The sequence below is a fragment of the Acinonyx jubatus genome, chromosome A2, assembly GCF_027475565.1.
Source record: "Acinonyx jubatus isolate Ajub_Pintada_27869175 chromosome A2, VMU_Ajub_asm_v1.0, whole genome shotgun sequence".
In the NCBI taxonomy this organism is placed as follows: domain Eukaryota; kingdom Metazoa; phylum Chordata; class Mammalia; order Carnivora; family Felidae; genus Acinonyx; species Acinonyx jubatus.
In genome coordinates, this window is record NC_069383.1 from 68,367,295 (window position 1) to 68,387,271 (window position 19,977).

General features: G+C 36.3%; 1 long non-coding RNA gene and 1 pseudogene across 1 annotated transcript; both read right to left on the minus strand.

Annotated features, from left to right (window-relative positions):
- Positions 1–4,141: 4,141 nt before the first annotated feature.
- Positions 4,142–7,732, minus strand: LOC106969957 (40S ribosomal protein S2-like; annotated as a pseudogene).
- Positions 7,733–9,321: 1,589 nt separating this feature from the next.
- Positions 9,322–19,967, minus strand: LOC106970011 (uncharacterized). Its single transcript, XR_008296828.1, has 3 exons — positions 19,831–19,967; positions 15,629–15,787; positions 9,322–11,311 (listed from the first exon to the last, which is right to left on the minus strand). It is a non-coding gene; the product is annotated as an uncharacterized LOC106970011 (long non-coding RNA).
- Between the last annotated feature and the right edge of the window lie 10 nt (positions 19,968–19,977).

Consider the following 19,977-nt stretch of genomic DNA (forward strand, 5'->3'; position numbering starts at 1 on the left):
TATAGCTAAAACCGAAAGTACTCCTCAAACCTGTCAAGGTCATCAAAAACCAAGAAAGTCTAAAAAATTGTCACTGTCAATAGAGGCTTAAGGAGAAATGATTAAATGTAATATGATATCCTGGATGATATCCTGGAACAGAAAAAAGGACACTGGGTAAAACTAAAAAAATCTGAGTAGAGTACAGACTTTAATTAAAAACAATATATTGATATCGGTTCATTAATTGTGACAAATATACCATACTAAGGTAAGATGTTAATGACAGAGGAAACTAGTTGTGGGTTATATGGGATTCTCCATACTATCCTCATAATTTTTCTATAACTCTAAAACTGTTCTAGAAAACAAAGTTTATTAGAAAAATAGCTAAAATGAAAGATTATGTAAATAGAATTTTGCTTTGAATAAATTCCTTAAAATATATATTCTCCTCCCATTCTCATGGTTTTGTTATTTTGTTAAATTTTTTCTAATATTTTAGAATATTCTAAATAAATATTTACTTTTGGGAGAGCGCAAATGGAGGAGGGGCAGAGAGAGGGGGCAGAGGACCCAAACTGGGCTCTGCTCTGACAGGTTGACATCAGTGAGCCTGATGTGGGGCTCAAACTCATGAACCGCCAGATCATGACCTGAGCTGAAGTCGAATGCTCAACTGACTAAGCCAACCAGGTGCCCCTCATGGTTATTTTTTTTTTATTGCAAGCACACAGGAAAAATAGCATTTTTTAAGTTCACAGTAAATGTGTTTATCATGGAAGTGTAAAAAATTACTTTTCCCTTGCTATCATGAACAGAGATTAAGAAACTCAGGGCTATTTTTCTTTAGCTTATCATTGATTAATTATGATCTTTAAAAAGTCATTTTTCCATTTGTAAAATAGATAAAATTCTACTTTATGGGAGGCTTATATAGTTTAGTGAAATGAAATAGATAAATAGTGCCTAAAAGAGAATTACTTTAGGGCTAAAGTTATAATATCAGAGCTTTTTAAAAATAATCAATGATCCATTTCACCCACTGACCAGAATATTTGACTTTCCTGTCAATGAATATGACTATAATGATTTTATTCCTTTGTTGAATTTTCTTCACACAAATCAGATGCACTTAAACTTGGCTTAAATACCAAAACATGCTGACACAAGCTGAGGACAGAATTGCATAGACAGTCCACACCCTGGCTCCTGCTCAGTTTTTAAAATCCAAGACACAGTATAACCCAGCAAGTCACTGTTTCATGAATCAGCCCCTCGATGTGAGGGGGAAAGTCCTTGGCAACCTGACTGTGCTGTTCTAAGGTAAGAGAAGTGATTGCCTGGGGAGAAGACATCAAGGCCACCACATGTACAGACTTGCTCTTCCCAGGATATGGGGAATTTTGCTTTGCTTGGAATCAGCCCCAGAATTCAGAAGTAAGCTAACTATAGCTTGCTTCTCTAATATCCTAAAAATTCATGCTTTTCATAAGACCCTATGTGCTGGTTTTCATATCTGTGCTTGCTTTGCTCTGCTCACCATCTCTGAGCCCTTGGAGTTGACACACCATTGCTTGATCTAGTCAGGTAATGTGAACTGGAGTGAGGCAATCAGCCATTCAATTCAGTCACAGGTGTAAGTGTAGAAACAACCTCACATGTAATCAAAGGAAGTCACAAGACAGCAAAGGCAACTGCAGGTTTTGAAAAGAGACCTGATTAGGTCTATACCAGAATCTAGGTAGCTAGAGTGGGGTATGGTCACCACTTCCGTGGTGTCTGTTGTTGTTATGGTCTATGCTATCATTGCTTAATTCAAGAGAATCTCACCTGGTGGGACCAACAGGCGAGAGAGAGGCTACTCTTCTGTGGGGTCCAGTCTCTGACCTAAGGTTATTTCCAACTGCTCCTTTTATTCCCTCAAGTAGGCCCATGGAACTCATGTGATTAGACTTATGACTCATGGTAGTTACTAACAAGAATTTTATGGAACATAAATTCACCACATGACTTTAAAGTTGTAAGACTGAATTTCATAGCCTGCATTCCTTTTCTCTTTATTGCTGTGCCTACTGCATCTATCCCTAGAGATTCCTCTTTTTTCTCATCTCCAAGACTGGCTGTGAGTGGATCATGTACTCTCTAGTACTTAGTTGTTAACGTATGGACATGCACACCATTTCTGCTTTAGAAGTTTAGACCAAAGTACTATAGGAATGCTGACACCAGAAAAGAAAAGAATGTAGTAAGCATGGGGGAAGTTGTAAAACCAAAACCAAAACCAAAACAAAACAATAAATTATATAAAAGTCTTCCAGTCATAATCCCTAGTCTGAAGTTGTGGGATAACACCCATTGGTATTCAGTTCTTGTTCATAAGGGTGAAGTTTGAAAGAAATAAACTTATATTTCCTATCTAGGGGTAATGTTTATTTTTCAGAAACTTTCAAATAAATGTTACCAAATGTAGTGGGCATTTTCACAGGAATGGGTATTTAAGGAATTACCACCTCCTTAAACATACTGAGATACTTACATCCCTATCCAAAATTCTTTGAATGCTAAGGAGTTATTCAGTCAATATACTCAAAAAGAAGAACTTGACTTCAAATTTTACTTCTATCATTTGACTCATGAGGGTAACTAACCAGAATTTTATTGAATATATATGTGATTCTGAAACAAATGCAGAAGGCTCTGTGGCTTGGTTTCTAATTTCATTATCATCTCTCTACTCAGCAATGTTGCTTGGACTCAATGCTAGTCTAGGGTTTTTTTCCTCATTTAGATCCAGAGCTTCATCTGACAGAGTTTAGGCTTATGTTCGATAAAGTCACTAGAAAATTTTATTAATTTATAACACTAAGAACATTAATTTTTTTTTCTCTAGATACTGACCTCAGAAATGAACCAAGGACAGACACAGGCCTAATGACTATGGAGGTAGGGAATAAAGCAAAGAGAACGTTTTTTAAGCTGAAACAGCTTGAGGAAACTTCCCCTTACAATTATGGCACCACAGACTTGTATCTGCCCAGGAGCCTAAATATTCCTGTCACTAGTCTGGGGGCCCTTAGTTTAGAGACATGCCCACAAATTCTTACTTTATAATTCCCATCTTTCTGGATGCCATATGTACCCACACTTTCTGTATCTTCACCCTCAATGCAACCCTCTTACAACCTTTGAACAATGTCTTCTACGTTCCATTTAGCTGACTTCTTATGGGAAAAAAGTACCTATGTATATTAATTGCTGTCAGTCCCACAGTAGGACTTGCCTTTTTTTCTCTCCTTTTTAAAAAAAAAATGTTCTAGCATTCATCTTATTTTGGTCCGTTTTGTATATCCAATTATTACAATTGCATACAGCAAATAACTCACCACATTTCAAATTTGTAGTTATATCATCAGTTGACTAGGTACCATAAGCACAAACAAGAGCAAAAATGGTATTATAAAATCACAAAGGAGAATCATATAGGATATACATTCCTTTTTTCCTCATCCTATATATGTGAATGGGGGAATTAATATAGGTTGACATAATGGTAGGGATCTTGGCACTTTAATACATAACAGTAAATGAAGGAGTGTAATTGAACAATTGCCAATCTTGTGTTCAGTCATTACTGACTTGAGGTTTTATTTTTAAATGTTTATTCATGTTTGAAGGAGAGAGTGTGGTAGGGGAGGAGCAGAGGGAGGGGAACAGAGGATCCAAGGCAGGCTCTGGGCTGACAGCAGTGAGCCTGATGTGGTTCATGAACCATGAGATCATGACCTGAGCCAAAGTCAGCCACTCAACCCACTGAGCCACCCAGGCGCCCTACTGACTTGAGATTTTAATTCAATGGACATTTGTTTCGTTCTAAATAGGAGTGTTTACAAATCTTTGACAGAATAGCAGAGAAGCACCCAGAGTGGGGAAATCGTATTGTAATTATTATTAATAAACACACTATAATTAATATAGCCTCTGAAGTATTTTTACCTAAATTTTGAAAGGATCCTGTGATTGGGTAACTGGATATGAAAAAGAATAAAATTGGACCCTTATTTCACACCATGTATAAAAATTAACTCAAAATGGATTACTGACCTGAATCTTCATGACCTTGGATTATGCAATTGTTTCTAGACGTAACCTAAATGCACAAGTGATAAAAGGAAAAACAGATAAATTGGATTTCATCGAAAAAAAAATTTTTAAGTTTATTTATTTGAGAGAGACAGAGACAACGTGAATAGGGGAGGGGCAGAGAGAGATGGAGAGAGAGAGAATCCCAAGCAAGCTCTGCACTACCAGCACAGAGTCCAACGCCGGGCTGGAAATCAAGAAACCATGAGATCATGACCTGAGCCGAAACCAACAGTCAGATGCTTAATGGACTGAGCTGCCCAGGCACCCCAAGCTTAAAAACTTTTTAATTGTAACTATGTGAGATGATATGTTAATTAGCTTAATTGCAGTAATCATTTCACAGTCTATATGTATACCAAATCATCATGCTGTACACTTAAATATATACAGTTTAAAATATATAAATTACAAGATTAAAAGCTTTTTGCTTCAATGGACACTGTTGAGAAAGTGAAAAGGCAACCCACAGAATGGGAGAAATTGCAAGTCATATATCCAATAAGGGACTTGTACCCAGAATACATAAAGAATTCTTATACCTCAACAATAAAAAGACAACCCAATTTAAACATGGGCAAAGATTTGGATAGGCATTTCTCCAAAGAAGATATATAAATGTCCAATAGCACTTGAAAAACTAAACATCATTAGTCACACAGCAATGCAAATCAAAACCCTAATGAGACACTACTTCACACCCATTGGGATGGCTATAATCAAAATGACAGACAATGACAAGTGTTGTCAAGGTTATGGAAAAACTGGAGCCCTCATACATTGCCAATGGTAATGTAAAATGGTACAATGCTTTGGAAATAGTTTGATAGTTCTTCAAAATGTTAAATATAGAGACACTATAGGAGTCAGCAATTCCACTCCTACTGAACTCATTCCCAGTTATATCCCATGAAAAAATGAAAACAAATCCACACAAGTTCATAAATAACCAAAAAGTGGAAACAACCAAAATGTGCATCAACTGATAAATGGATAAACAAAATGTGGTATGCCCATATAATTTTATATTATTTGACCATAAAATGGAATTAAGTATCCATACATGTTATAACATGGATGAACCTTGAAAACCTTATGCTAAGTGAAAGAAGCCAGACACAAAAGACCACATATTATATTTTCAATTTGCATGAAATGTCCATAATAGGCAAATCCATAAAGAAGGTGATTAGTGGTTACCAGGACCTGGGGGAAGGGGTAATGGAGACTGCTAATGGATATTGGGTTTCTTTTTGGAGTGATGGAAACATTTTGGAACTGGATAGCAATGATAGTTGCAAAACTGAATATACCAAAACCCTGGAGTTGCACCCTTTAAAATGGTGAATTTCATGGTTTGTGAGGTAGGTATATGAAATATCCACACTTTAAGGTAAAGAAACAATGGTTCAAAAATGCTGAGGACTTTATTAGACTAATGGTTCTCAAAATGTGGTTTGCAAATCAGCAGCATCAAAATCACCTGGAAGCTTGTTAGCAATGCACATTCTCAGGTTACTCCCCAGATCAAACGAGTCAGAACTTTCGGAGGAGGAGCTCAGCAATCTGCGTTTTAACCAGCTCTGCAGGTAATTCTGATGACACTCAGGATTGAGAGTCACTGGGTTAGTTATAGCTTTAAAGCCATATTGCTCTCCTGGTCACTAGATGTATAGCCTTTGGCAAGTTTCTTGACCTTTCAGTGCCTCAAATTATTCATCCAGAGAAATCGTTCTTCACAGGGTTATTATGAGGATAAATGTTTAAACACAAGTAACTTGCTTGGAAGAGAGTTTGCCACTCAATGAGCTGAGTACTCAATAAGAATCAGCTTCTGTTATGTAACAGTACTGAGCTGATATAGGAAACAAATGTAGATCCCCTCACTTGGGGAAACTGAGTCACAGATATAAGTTTTCTAGTAGCCACATAAAAAAAGTAAAAAGAAATGATAAATTAATAACATATTTTATTTAACTCAATGTGTTAAAAATATTAGCATTTCAATATGTAATCAACACAAAGTTTTTGGATAGCTTACACTTTCTTTTTCAAACTGAGCCATCAAAATCCAGTGTGTTTTATACTTAGAGCACGTCTCAATCTGAACTAGCCACATTTCAATTGCTCAGTAGTTACCTGTGGCTGGTGGCTGGTGTACTGGACAACACAGCTCTTACTCAAATGCTATGCTCTTTTCCTTACCTAAAGTTCCTAAAAAAAATTCAGCATGTAGTCTTTGAGGATATTCAAAGAGTGGAATGATGAGGTGGGGACAAGCACAGAGCATCCTTTACTAACATATTCCATCTTAAAAGGTGATGTTGGGTTGCAGATGAGCTTTGAATCCATGTCCTCAATTGCATATTATTACACAGGAATTATCTGGTGAACTGCCTGAGAAGATTTTTTTTAAGCTTTAATTCACTTTATTTTTCTTACAGCTGAAGCCTGGGTCCTCTGCATGGAGACTCTGGTGTGGATCTTTACAAGATGGTCAGTAAATTCCTGATAAGGAGACTTGGTGAACACAGTCTCTTTCCAGAGGTCAGGGGTAGGTCTTGGAAATGGCATCAAAAGTGGCCTTGGCAAGGTTGCCCAGGGTGGCAGTGCAGCCCCTCGCTGAGGTATAGCAGTCGTCCATACCGGCCATCATCAGTAGCTTCTTCGGCACAGGGGCTGAGACAATGCCAGTGCCTCGGGGGGCAAGGATGAGGCACACCAGCAGAGACCCACAGTGGTCATGGGACAGTGTGGAGCTTGCTGATCTTGTTCCCTGAGTAGCCTCCTTGCACAAGGACAATGGAAAGCTTGGCCACGATGATGGCCCCACAGATGGCAGTGGCTACCTCCTCGGAGCAGTTAACACCCAGACCGATGTGTCCATTGTAATCTCTGATAGCAACAAATGCCGTGAACCTGATCAGCTGGCCAGCATGGGTCTGCTTTTGCACAGGTATAATCTTCAATACCTCATCCTTGAGGGATGCCCCCAAGAAAAAGTCAATGATTGATGGGCAGGGAGAAGACAGAGATTTCCTCCAGGGAATTGATCTTCATGTCCTTGACCAGGTAGCCCAGCTTGGTAATGGGGATCCACTCCTTGTCCTCCTTGAGGAGAATCTTACTGGAATAAAATAGTAGACTGCAGGCCCTTGCGTATTGTTTGTTCTTGTTCATTCTTGTATCCGTAGAATCTAGAAAACTTGCTAGGCACATTGCAGGCACTCAGCACACTTTTTTCAATTAATGAATGAACATTGAGAGTGATTTTCTAACTTAACTTTTAATTTTATTACAATTTTTTTCAAATATCTGAAAACATCTAATAATTCCTTTCATATTGTCTTTACTTCTCAAAAGCAAAATCCACTTTTTGTCTTCTAAATTGATTTATGCTTTTCCTTATGTTTAAATATTTATCAAGTCCCTAGTAAAGATTAGATTTCAAGAACATGAGCCTGTAACAGAATTGCCAATATTAAGGGTTTATTTTCTGTGACAGAAGACATACTTCATATATGTGCAAATATCGTACAAAGATCACAAATGCAATTTTGTTTGGATTTTTTTATTGCTGGTCTAAGAATAAATGGAAGCAAATATCCAGAGTTTCAATATTGATGAGTCTTCCTCATTCTCAGTAGCAGTAATTATAGGACATACTTTTACATTAAGGGCCCACATCCCTGGATAATGCTGACATTAGTAAAAGTTACAGACTTAAGTAACCTGAAGAAACACTATTGATATATGGGTGGAATGGTTTCCTAGGAAATTTGATACCTGGAATGAATTAGTTTCTTACTGAGTTCCTAGAATCCTAGAAGCAAGATATTGTGGGTAGTTAACTCAGATGGAGTAAAAGACAAGGTCCTGTTAACAACCTAGGCTTCCTTGACTCACTCTATGGTTTTCTTTATGCTCACTCCCCTCCAGCCACACTAGCCTCCTTCCCGTTCCTCAGACACACCAGGTTTGCTCTGACTTTCCTCCTATCCTTAATGTTCTTCCCCCCAAATTCACCTGGCTACCTCCTTTCACTTCCAGTCTTGCTCAGATGTCTCTCCTCCATGAGTTCTACCCCAGTTGCATTATTAAATACAGTCACCTGCTGGGATTCCATCCCCTGTCCCTCATCTTTTTACCCCACTTAGCACTCATTACTCCTTATGATACACCATCCTGTTGTTTATTGTTCATTGTTCTAGAATGTAAGTTTCACAAGAACAGAGATCTTGTCTGTTTTGTTCACTGATGTACCCTACCCTAGAGTAGTGGTTGGCTTACAGCAGGCACTCCACAAATCTTTGTGGAATGAATAGTTCACTCATAGACCAGATTCTTTACCAGATTTCTTTTCCTTTTCACTTTTTTAGCCTACTCTAGTATTAAGATCAGCTGGAAGGTTTTGCAAGCCTAACTGTGAAGCTGAACTCTCCCAGCCTTCTAGTTGGGCTTGCTCCCTGAAGGGTCCTGTCTCTGGAATTCATTTCTCTGGGCAGGTTGCCAGGAGCCTGAATTTGTCGTCTTTGGTGTATGATGCAAGATTTAGGGTTTTTGTTTTTCTTTTTGGAGGGGCGTGTTTCAATTTTGGCTAACTTTATTGTTTTGTCTGGAGTTTTATTCTTGTGTTGAGTTTTGTTTGTCTGGGTTGATCAAGCAATTTAGCAACTATTCTTCACAGAGCTATGGAATACTAGAAATTAGAGCTGAAAAAGACCTCATGGTTGATCCAGTCCATCCCCCTTGCCATTGAAGTCTTGCTCTGCACAATACAATGTCCACGGCTTTGTTCAATGAGGTTTTAAATGTCCTCAGAGATTCCTTTGGGCACCCACTCAACTAACCTAATAACTCTCAACAACTAACAAAAATTCCTAGTGTATGTCTAAACTCTCCCTTTCTATTTTCATTTTATTTCTATGTGTCCAAGATGTCAAGCCTTTTCCCTTGTGGGATTTTATATCTTTCAAAGAAGTGTGGACTTATATTTCTGCTATATCAGTTTTTTAGCCAACTATGCATGCATTCCTAACTTCATTCTCTTCAATTTTGGTTTTGCTTAGTGAATTCTTTCAAACTCCTTACCTTTTTATTTAGTATGTGTAGTTTTACTAGTCATCCATTGAATGACTGTAACATAATGCTTTTCCTTCTGAAACCTTAAGACAAAGCACTGCCATCTACCATAAGGAATTGCAAATATAATAAGGAATTGCAAATATATCCAATTTGCTGCCATAATCAACCTAGGGTGTTTTTATTTTATTCATCAGACTATTAAACGAGTTCTATGCAATGCTCTTCCCTTGACTTTAAAATTTTGATGATAATTGTGTAATATCAGACATCTCACTCAAGCTCTTTGTACTTTTGTTTTTCCATCTGCAAAAGGCGAGAATATTGGCTTCAGCCTGCTTTGCTGTAATCTTATGAAAATAAAGATGTTACATTAGGGCTAAAGAGAGATCTTTCAGAGATAAAAACCTTTCACTTCCTAGCTTTCAGAATCACATGGAATAAATTATTGTCAATACTATGAAGTTCAAATGGCACTCTTTTTTTTCTGGTTTATAGTAATTTATGCTAGATCAATGCAGCTCAAACTAATTGTGGTAAAGGGCAGCTTTCAAAAATTTTCAAATGCCATGGACTAATTTTTTCAAAATACAAAATCACAGGGTTCGATGAAATAGGAAGAGTCAGTTTTTATATTTATCTTTTCCCAAATGGGCAATGGTTCACGGACCCTACTTTTAGTAGCCCTAACCATCATTGTCCTCACTTTCAGATTCGGATACTTTATAAATATTTCTCTTATGAAGATTAACATAGTACTTGCTTTTACCTTTCAGCTTGTTTTCTGCTTCACTTGAAAATCAACTTTTAGAAAAAAGAGCCAATTAATCATTTCCCCAAAATATTTGGTTACATGTTTCCCATTTATTTATCTTCACTTTTTTTGAAGTGTAATAATCCCTAATTTATTTCATAAAATCAAATCTGAATGAAAAATATGTTTATGAAAGAAAAATACATCTCTTGGAGTTTACACCAAGTCAGCATCTTACAGGATAGTCTCTTGGTCACACAATGCCAGTTGCTTCACTGTTCAAACTGTCACTAGTCTCTAGCAATCCTGACCATGGCCAGGGCAACACTGTTGACAGCAGAAAACCACCAGTCCAAGAAGGTAAAAAACAATCTCGCTTATTCCACTTTGTCTGGCACTCTGCCATCAACCTGCACTTTTTGGATTTAAGACGCAGATTATATGTCACCAATAACTGGAGTAGCTATTACATAAGCTGGTTATAAGATGCCATGTGCTTTCAACCGGCATCTTTTATAGTTTGGGCATAACAAAAATTTAGTTTTAGCACTCTTTTCTGAAATAGGCTTCTCTTATTTTTAGTGGGTTTTAATTACTTTGAGAGGGAATTAAATAAAAATATACTGAAATATCATTTCTCCAGGGAATTAAAAAAATAAAGTTTATGGGAAAACATGAAATGTAAGGAAATATTAAATATAGTAAACTGCACAAATGTAACATAAGTTACACATTTTTATGATCTAAAAATCTATTCCAAGAAAAAGAAAAAATGAAACTTGAAGACTTATGAGCTTGTTTCAAAAAACACTAAAAATAAGTTCCAGCTGGTGTGAGAACATGGTAAAGGTATAACATGGTACTAGCGTAAATAATAGCACAGGATGGGTGAGGCATTGGCAGAGGAAAACTTTAAATGCATAACATTTTATACTGCTTTTTAAAGGAATTTTTACAAAAGTAAGAAAGCATATATACACACATCAATAGCAGAGAAAATGTATTGAAACAATATATCAGATATGTTTTCTTTACATAAGAGAAAGCACAAGGCCAATATGGATTAATCACTAATGAATTTAATAAAGTGAACAAATTATTAGCTCCTAAAGCTAGTTATTTTATTTTCTAATGTTTCAATGTGCCAGATGTTTCATAAAAATAGTTTTTATTATCTAAAATGATTTATGAAGCTAGAATGCCCAACTTTTATTTCTGTGTTAAAATTTAAGAGTTAAAAACCGTTAACAAACAGAATTTGCAGTTCAGTTAGCAGTCACTGAATGTGAAAAGAGTTCTTAAAATGCTCCTCTTCAGAGCCATTCTTGTTCCCATAGAAACCAATGTGAGATCCTGGAAAACAAGGTAAGTTCTAAAATAATCACCATTATAAATACCCATTATATAAATGTAAATACAGGCAATTGAAATGATTTAGATGATTTTGAAATTGCATATCATTTCCCAAACCATAATGATTCCTTCAGAGTGGTTCTTGTCTGTCATATAAATACAGCATTTACAAAATTTTTAAAATTCTTATGATTTACTTGTGAGACCATAATCGCCTTTTCAAACAAGACTTCGGCATGCAAATATCGATTTTTGAACATGTATTTTGGTGCAAGATGAGTATTTTGGCTGGGCTTTTCCTTTGGGTAGATTAAGTACTTACCATTATTAGTATTTGGATTTTATATAGCCACTTCTTTATTCATTATTAATTGCTCGACAATGAGATCTAGATATTTTAGAGTTATTTTGCAATTATAAGTTTTCACACTTTTATTTATCCAAGCATTTTGTCATGTTAAAAGAACCAATAAATCTTCTTTTATTGGGATTGTAATTCTTTCCAAAGTCCAGAACCGATCATTGAGTATAGATAATAATATTAATAAAGATGTGTGAGTTGCTCACAGATATATATCCCTCTAAGAGATAAGCTTCTTAATGTTTAAGGAGCAAGAAAATTTCAGAGGTAAAGTTCCAATAGTAAGAAGCAAGCATTTTAATTTAGTATGGCTGTTGAAGGAGTTCTGGATATGCTACCCCAAAACATGACACTTTGGTATAGTGATTATTTTGAGGTGAAGGCACTTGAAAAACAACAAATGCAGGGAGAGGCTTTCTCGGAACTTCCCTCAGCTTCATAAAAAAAGAGCCTTCAAAAGTAATTCAACTGTCATAAATTCCCTCCCTGGGATTGACTCCTACCATTGGGAGGAGACCAGAAGTCAACACCACAGCCAGACAAACTTTGTCACAAACTATTATATCTCCCATCTATTCTTCTAACGGCCCATTCATTTTCCCTAAAAATAATTTACTGTCCCCCAAGTTGCCTATATCCTCTCCTTCCTCTGTTAAAGATGGCATATAAGTTCTCAAATCTCACCACTTTTTTGAGTTTTCACTTTTTTTCCCCTCTGTGATGTCCTAATAAACATAATATTAAAAATTAATAAATTACCATTTCTCCTGTTAATCTACCTGTTGTCAATTCATTTTATAGACTCAGCTATTGAACCTAGTAGAAGAGTGAAAGTCTTTTCTCCCTTACACTGTTAAAGGAGCCACAAGTTATAGACTAGTCATGCAATGTTGTTAGCTGGATCAATGTTCAGAAATTCGGATATTTTCTCTTCCATTTCATCTAACCCTTGCTTCTTAAAACTTAGTGTCCAGAACAGCAATCTGAAAGCTTGTTAAAAATGTAGAATTTCAGGGGCACCTGGGTGGCTCAGTCAGTTAAGCATCCAACTCTTGATTTCAGCTCAGGTCATGATCTCACGGTTTATGAGTTTGAGCCCTGCCTCAGGCTCTGCCCTGACAGTGTGGAGCCTGCTTGGGATTCTCTCTCTCCCTCTCTCTGCTCATGCGTGCACGCGCTCTCTCTCTCTCTCTCTCTCCCTCTCAAAATAAATACATAAATAAAACTTAAAAAAATTGTTTTAAAGATGTAGAATTTCAGGCCCTAGGTAGACTAACTGATTCAAAAGCTGCATTTTAATTAGGTCACCAGTGGCCTGAATGCACATTAAAGTTTAGAAACACAGCTAGTCTCAAATATTTGCTCCAAACAAATTTTTGCTTTATTCCAGTTGGACTGATGGAAGCTACTAGGATATAAACTCTGAGAGGGGAGGGACTGTGTCTGCATGTGGCATCTGTCCATCATGTAGGTTTAGAATAAAATCCATAAACAACGTTAAGTAATTTTGAGAAAAGAGAATGAAAAAATATCCCTTTATTTCACAAATGACATATTTTCAAATTTTATCTTTTTAAAAGGAAATGTTCTTATATTTCATTTTGTTTTTACCCACTCCCCACAAATCAAACCATTAAACATATATCATGTGCAAAAATCAACTCAAAATAAATGGAATATTGAAATGTAAGACCTGAAGTTGTAAAACTCCTAGGAGAAAACATAGGGAAGAGCTTCAAGACATTAGTCTAGGCACTAATTTCTTGGACATGATACCAAAAGCACAAGCAACAAAAGCAAAAATAAACTAGTGGGACTAAATTAAACTAAAAAATTCTGCACAGGGAAATAAACAATCAAGTGAAAAGGCAACTTACAGAATGGGAGAAAATATGTGCAAACTATAATGTAACTAATAAAGATAATAAAGGGTTAATCTCCAAAATACATATGGAACTCCTACAATTCAATAGCAAACAAACAAACAAACAAACAACCCAATTAAAAAATGGGCAAAGAATTTCAATAGACATTTCTCCAAAGAAAACATACAAATGACTAATAGGTATCTGAAAAGATACTCAACATCCTGAATCATCAAGGAAATGCAAAAAACAAAACAAAACAAACAAACAAAAAAACCCACAATGAGATATCGCCTCACATCTGTCAGGATGGCTATAATAATAGTAATAATAATAATAATAACAACATATATTGGCAAGGATATGGAGAAACCGTAACCCTTACATACTGTTTTTGGGAACGTAAAATGGTGTAGCCACTATAGAACACAGTATGAAGATTTCCCAAAAATTACAAGTAGAACTACTATATGAACCAGCAATCCCAATTCTGGGAATTTATTCAAAAGAACTGAAATCAGGATCTCAAAATGATATCTGGATTCCCATGTTTACTCTGCAGCATTATTCACAATAGCCAAGATACAGAAACAACCTAAATTCCCATTGACAGATAAATGGATAGAATATTACTCAGCCTTAAAAAAAGAAAGAAATTCTGACATATTAAACAACATGGATGAACCTGGAGGACATTATAATAATAAAATAAGACACTCACAGAAGGACAAATATTGACCTTACATGATTCCACTTACATGAAGTATATAAAATAGTCAAACTCGTAAAAACAGAAAATAGAAAGGTGATTTCCAGGGGCTGGGAGGAGAGGGCAATGGGGGAATTGCTGTTAAATGGCTATAAAGTTCAGTTATATAAAATGAGTAAGTTCTAGAGATCCTCTGTATAGCATCATGCCTATAGTTAACAGTAATGTATTATGTGTTCAAAAATGTAAGAGGGTAGGGGTACCTGGGTGGCTCTGTTAAGCATTTGACTTTGGCTCAGGTCAGGATCTCACGGTTTGTGGGTTCAAGCCCTATGTCAGGCTCTGTGCTGACAGCTCAAAGCCTGGAACCTGCTTTGGATTCTGTCTCTCGCTCTCTCCCTGCCCCTCCCCCACTCACACTCTGACTCTGTCTCTCTCTCTCTCTCTCTCAAAAATAAATAATAAAAATGTAAAAGGGTAGATATATTAAGTGCTCTTACCACAATTAAAAAAAAATAGATCACAGCAGGGTATAGAGCTAGCTGCACATGTTCAGAGTCTGACTTCATAATTATAGTTCACTTTTCTTAAAGACCTTAAAGATCTGTTTCAGGGGAAAGTGAATAAAATTTAAAAGTCCAGAAAGAATGAAAATGTGAACATGGAGTTATAGATTTATATGAAATAAGAGATGTTCTATAAACTATATCCCAAAGACTTTCTAAATCTCATCCTTTCTACATTTCCCCTGCTTTATTTCCATTGCTGAAAATTACATATGGTTTAGTTTACCCACCCTTTCAAATTTTCTCCTAACAGAGTTACACCTACATTTACCACAAATTTATGTAAGCTCTGTTGATGGTGTTGATAGTTGTCTAAATGTTGTGACCTGGTGTGTAGAGAAGGGTCCTAAAAGTGTGCTTTACAGATTTAATTTCATCTAGGACCTGTCCCTCGGAGACTGAGAGAAAAGCTGAAACAAATAGTTGTGTTCTGGATGTTAGAAAGGGCAGATAAAAAGATAGATAAGACATAGGAAAAGTTCAGTACTTCTTGATGACAAGCATGGATGCTGTTGGAAATAAACTCTTGAGGAGTTTTATGCATTGCTAGAGGGCAGAAATCGGCATTATCATTCTCTTTTCTACTTCAAACTATTACTATTTACTGCCTATTTACCACATGCCTTCTGAGTGTTTTACATGAAATAGTTCATTTAATCCTTGTAACAACCTCACAGGGAAAGTAATTATTCCTCCCATTTCAAATCTAAAAAATTGAGGTCCAAGGGGGAAAGTAATTTTCTAGGATCCCTCAGCTGGTAAGTAGCAGAGTGTGAGTTGGGTAGAGTGACTCTAGAACCAAAGCTTTTTACATACCCTGAAAGGATGTCTTACAAACTTGATATGTAGACGTGCCTCTTCAGTCTTCATGGCTGGCTAATTAGCTGTGACCCCCTGAAGAAAAAAATGAAGGTGCATTTGAAATCATTCCTTCCTCCAGCTATCACTCACTTAGCAGTCACTCACCATTTCTTCCTGGATAGAGACAGATACAGAAAGGTCAATCTTGCAGAATCCATTCTGCTTCATTAACTAAATGGTCACTCTATAGCAAACTTAAGGATTCAGGTATTTGTGGTACAACTAAAACTATGTAGATCCCAAATGAAACTTAAGGGGGGGGGGGGAAGATTTGCCAGAGACAAATGGAATCATCTACTAAAAAATCTGCTGCTAGCTTGATTTCTTCTGAAGTTAAATATAATCAACCAATTACAGATATGATATGTAAAGGCATAGTTTTGACTATAAACAATGCTTCTCTCTCACATTGTGGAGGGTTTCCTAGCCATACACAGCTAAGTCAATATTAAGATTTTATTTTCTTCTTCATTCTACCTCTTTGCCTTCTGCACTTCTGTCTACATTTACATCTTTGTTATTTTCCTATATATGTGTATGTTCAGCAGTGTAGAAATGATTCCAGGGGTTCCTGTGTCAACTGTCTGCCTCTCTACACACTGAGATGCTTTTTTTCTTATCCTTTTAAAAGCCCTTAGGAAATACAAATCAAAACCACACTGAGCTACCACCTTACACCAGTGAGGGTGGCTAAAATTAACAACTCAGGGAACAACTGATGCTGGCGAGGATGTGGAGAAACAAATGCAAACTGTTGGTGGGAATGCAAACTGGTGCAGCCACTCTGGAAAACGTGTGGAGGTTCCTCAAAAAATTAAAAATAGAACTACCCTATGACCCAGCAATAGCACTACTAGGAATTTATCCAAAGGATACAGGAGTGCTGATTCATAGGGGCACGTGTACCCCAATGTTTACAGCAGCGCTTTCAACAATAGCCAAATTATGGAAAAAGCCTAAATGTCCACCAACTGATGAATGGATAAAGAAGACGTGGTATATATATACAATGGAATACTACTTGGCAATAAGAATGAAATCATGCATTTGCAGCAATGTGGATGCAACTGGAAGGTATTACGCTGAGTGAAATAAGTCAGAGAAGGACAGCTATTGATAATACGTTTTCACTCATATGTGGATCTTGAGAAACTTAACAGAAGACCATGGGGGAAGGGAAGGAGAAAAAAAAAAAGTTACAAGCAAGGAGGGAGGGAGGCAAACTATAAGAGACTCTTAAACACAGAGAACAAACTAAGGATTAATGGGGGGAGGTGGGAGAGAGGGGAAAATGGGTGATGGGCCTTGAGGAGGGCACTTGGTGGGATGAGCACTGGGTGTTGCATGTAAGCGATGAACTATAGGAATCTACCCCAAAAACCAAGAGCACACTTTACACACTATATGTTAGCCAATTTGACAGTAAATTATATTAAAAAATAAAATAAAAAGCCCTTAGGATACAATAGCTCCGTCACTTCTTAGCACTGTGACTTTGGCCATATTACAACCTCTCTGTGCCTCAGTTCCCTCAAGTATTAAATGTATTTCATTCGTACTCACTTAATACACAGAAAAGGCTTGGCACGGTGACTGATACAAAGTAAACACTAAATACATGTTAGCTATTGTTAACTTGTGGAGGAACGGACTTCTTCCTTGGAAGGAAGGGAAGGAAACAACCCACATTTAAAGACTTTTACGGTTGGTATAGAGGGTCTGAGATATTTAAAATTGAAGTCCCTTATTTAATAAGAGCTAATATGTATTTATCAATTATCACATGCCAGGTATTGTGCTATGCCCATTATATATATCTATAATGTACATGTATATCTATATAGAGATAGATACAGTCATTTAATCTTTGTTATCAAATCACTAAAATATATTTTGGAGAAATTAAGCAATTTGCCTAAACCCCCTATTTAGTAGGAAATGAGCCTAGATTTATATGCTGGTTCATCAAATATGTATTCTTATGCACTTAAGTTAGCAAAGCAATAATGTCTCTTACACTTTAATAGCTATCATTTTCCAGAGTTTTTCCATGTGCCATGACCATTTAAGTGAGAAGTTGCTCATTGTGGAATGTGCCACATGATTAAAATAAGTTTTTTCAGTGGTTCCAACATTCTGGACTTAACAGATCAAAAATTGAAAATTTAACATAAAATTGTTATTTGTAAATTATTCCTTTACATTAAATATATTCAGTTTTAGGGGGGAAATCACTATATTGCTATTGTTTTTTTTCTAAGAATTCATACAAACATCAATTATATATCAAATAAATTAAATAATACACACAGGAGTTAGAATTTGGGACCCCTGACTTCTTGGCCAAATTTTTAATAACATTTACAAAAATTCAGATATACTTCACATACCATAAACTTTATCATTTTGAAGTGTACACTCAGTAGTTTTTAGTACATTCACTATGTTTTTGCAACCATCATCACTATCTAGTTTCAGAATATTTTATTACCCCACAAACCCTATATCTATTAGCAGTTTGTCCCAAATTCCGCCCTTCCCCATCTCCAGGTAGCTGTTAATCTTTCTGTCTCTATGAATATGTCCTAAGGCAAATCTTTTATCTCTGCACAAAAATGGCAATCTCAAACCTGTGATTTGTTTTTTATTCCTTGCTGCCTAAATCAAACTGCCTGCCCAAAGCTTTACCTTGGTATGTTGTTCCCAGTGGCATATGTAATATATATATGATAGAAGGCATGAGAGTGTGAAATTCTAAGATAGCTCATCAAGGTTAGCAAATGCTGCCATATGTATGGATTTTATTTTATTTCATTTCATTTATTTATTTTTGAGAGAGAGAGAGAGATGGAGGCAGAGAGAGAGAGAGAGCGAGCGAGCAGGGGAGGAGCAGAGAGAGAGAGAGAGAGAGAGAGAGAGAATCCCAAGCAGGCTGCATGCTGTCAGCAGAGCCTGACCCAGGGCTCAAACCCATGAACTGTGAGATCATGACCTGAGCCAGTATCAAGAATCGAATGCTTAACCGGCTGAGCCACCCAGGTGTCCCAGTATGGATTTTAGTAAGAAGAAATATACTACATTCTTTCTACATTTCCACTGTCTACATTTACTTACAGTTTTAGTTTACTTCCAATTTACTTCCAATTTTAGATTTTCCTCATCTTTTCTCTTCTTTCTCTTCTTATGGCATCTATTTATATAATATGTCAAATTACATACACTTTGAACTTGAGGACTGCTAATGTTTTTAGTAATGAATAGAAATCAAAATAGTATTATAATACTCATCTTATTTTCCCCTTAATTTATATCTAATTGTAGGATCCCAAATTCTAGTCCAAATTTGTGCTATATTTAGTTGATCTGTACACCCATACACTCTGTTCATTTCTCAGATAATTTCCTTTTAAGGTAGACATTCAAATGTATTGCTATGTTCCACTGTGATTTATCTGTTTACATGTCTCTGAATTCCTGGAGGGTAAGGACTTTGTCTATACATCTTTGATTTCCAGTATAATGCCTAGTGCATGACCTAAACTATTGTTGTTGAATGAAGGAATAGGATTGAAATATACAAACATTGTATCAAAATTTATAATACTCAATTACATGTTATATTACATAATGTCCATCTAGAATATTACATACCCATGTAACAGATCTATGTAGTTCACAGCTACATTAAAAAGTTTTTAATATTTGAAAAATTCAAAATGATACATTTTGAACACCATAAAATGTTACATGTATCGAATTTTAAATAGTATTATGTTATAATAACCTGTAAACTAGTTATTACACACACAGAAACACACTGTTTAACACAGTATTCACTGCGTAATTATAAGATGGAGACACTGAATAATGTAAAAGTTTGTGGAGATTAAAGTCAGGTAAACAAACCTGTATTTGGATTGTCTAGCACTGCCTTACTGATTTTGCCTATTTCTTTCTGAACCTGAATTTTCTGTGACTGGAAATATTTAATATCAAACCGCTTAGGGAATTGGTTTAAGGATGGAGCTAATCCATATTAAGGGCCTGACCTTTAGGCCCTTCAGGAATTTTAGCGGCCACTTTATCCCTCAGACGTGAACTAAGTAAAGGTGTTTAATTTTTTAACACGAGTCTCTCTTCCAGTGAGGAAAACCTACCCGGACGCCAAATTTGTCAATTCAGAGAGTCCAGATAAAACGGTAAATGCTCAAAATAATCCGCCTCTAACTCTGACGGATTGCTAAACCCGCAGGTAGCGCTGGGCGGACTTCCACTATCCCAGCATTCCGCGCGCCGCTCCCGTT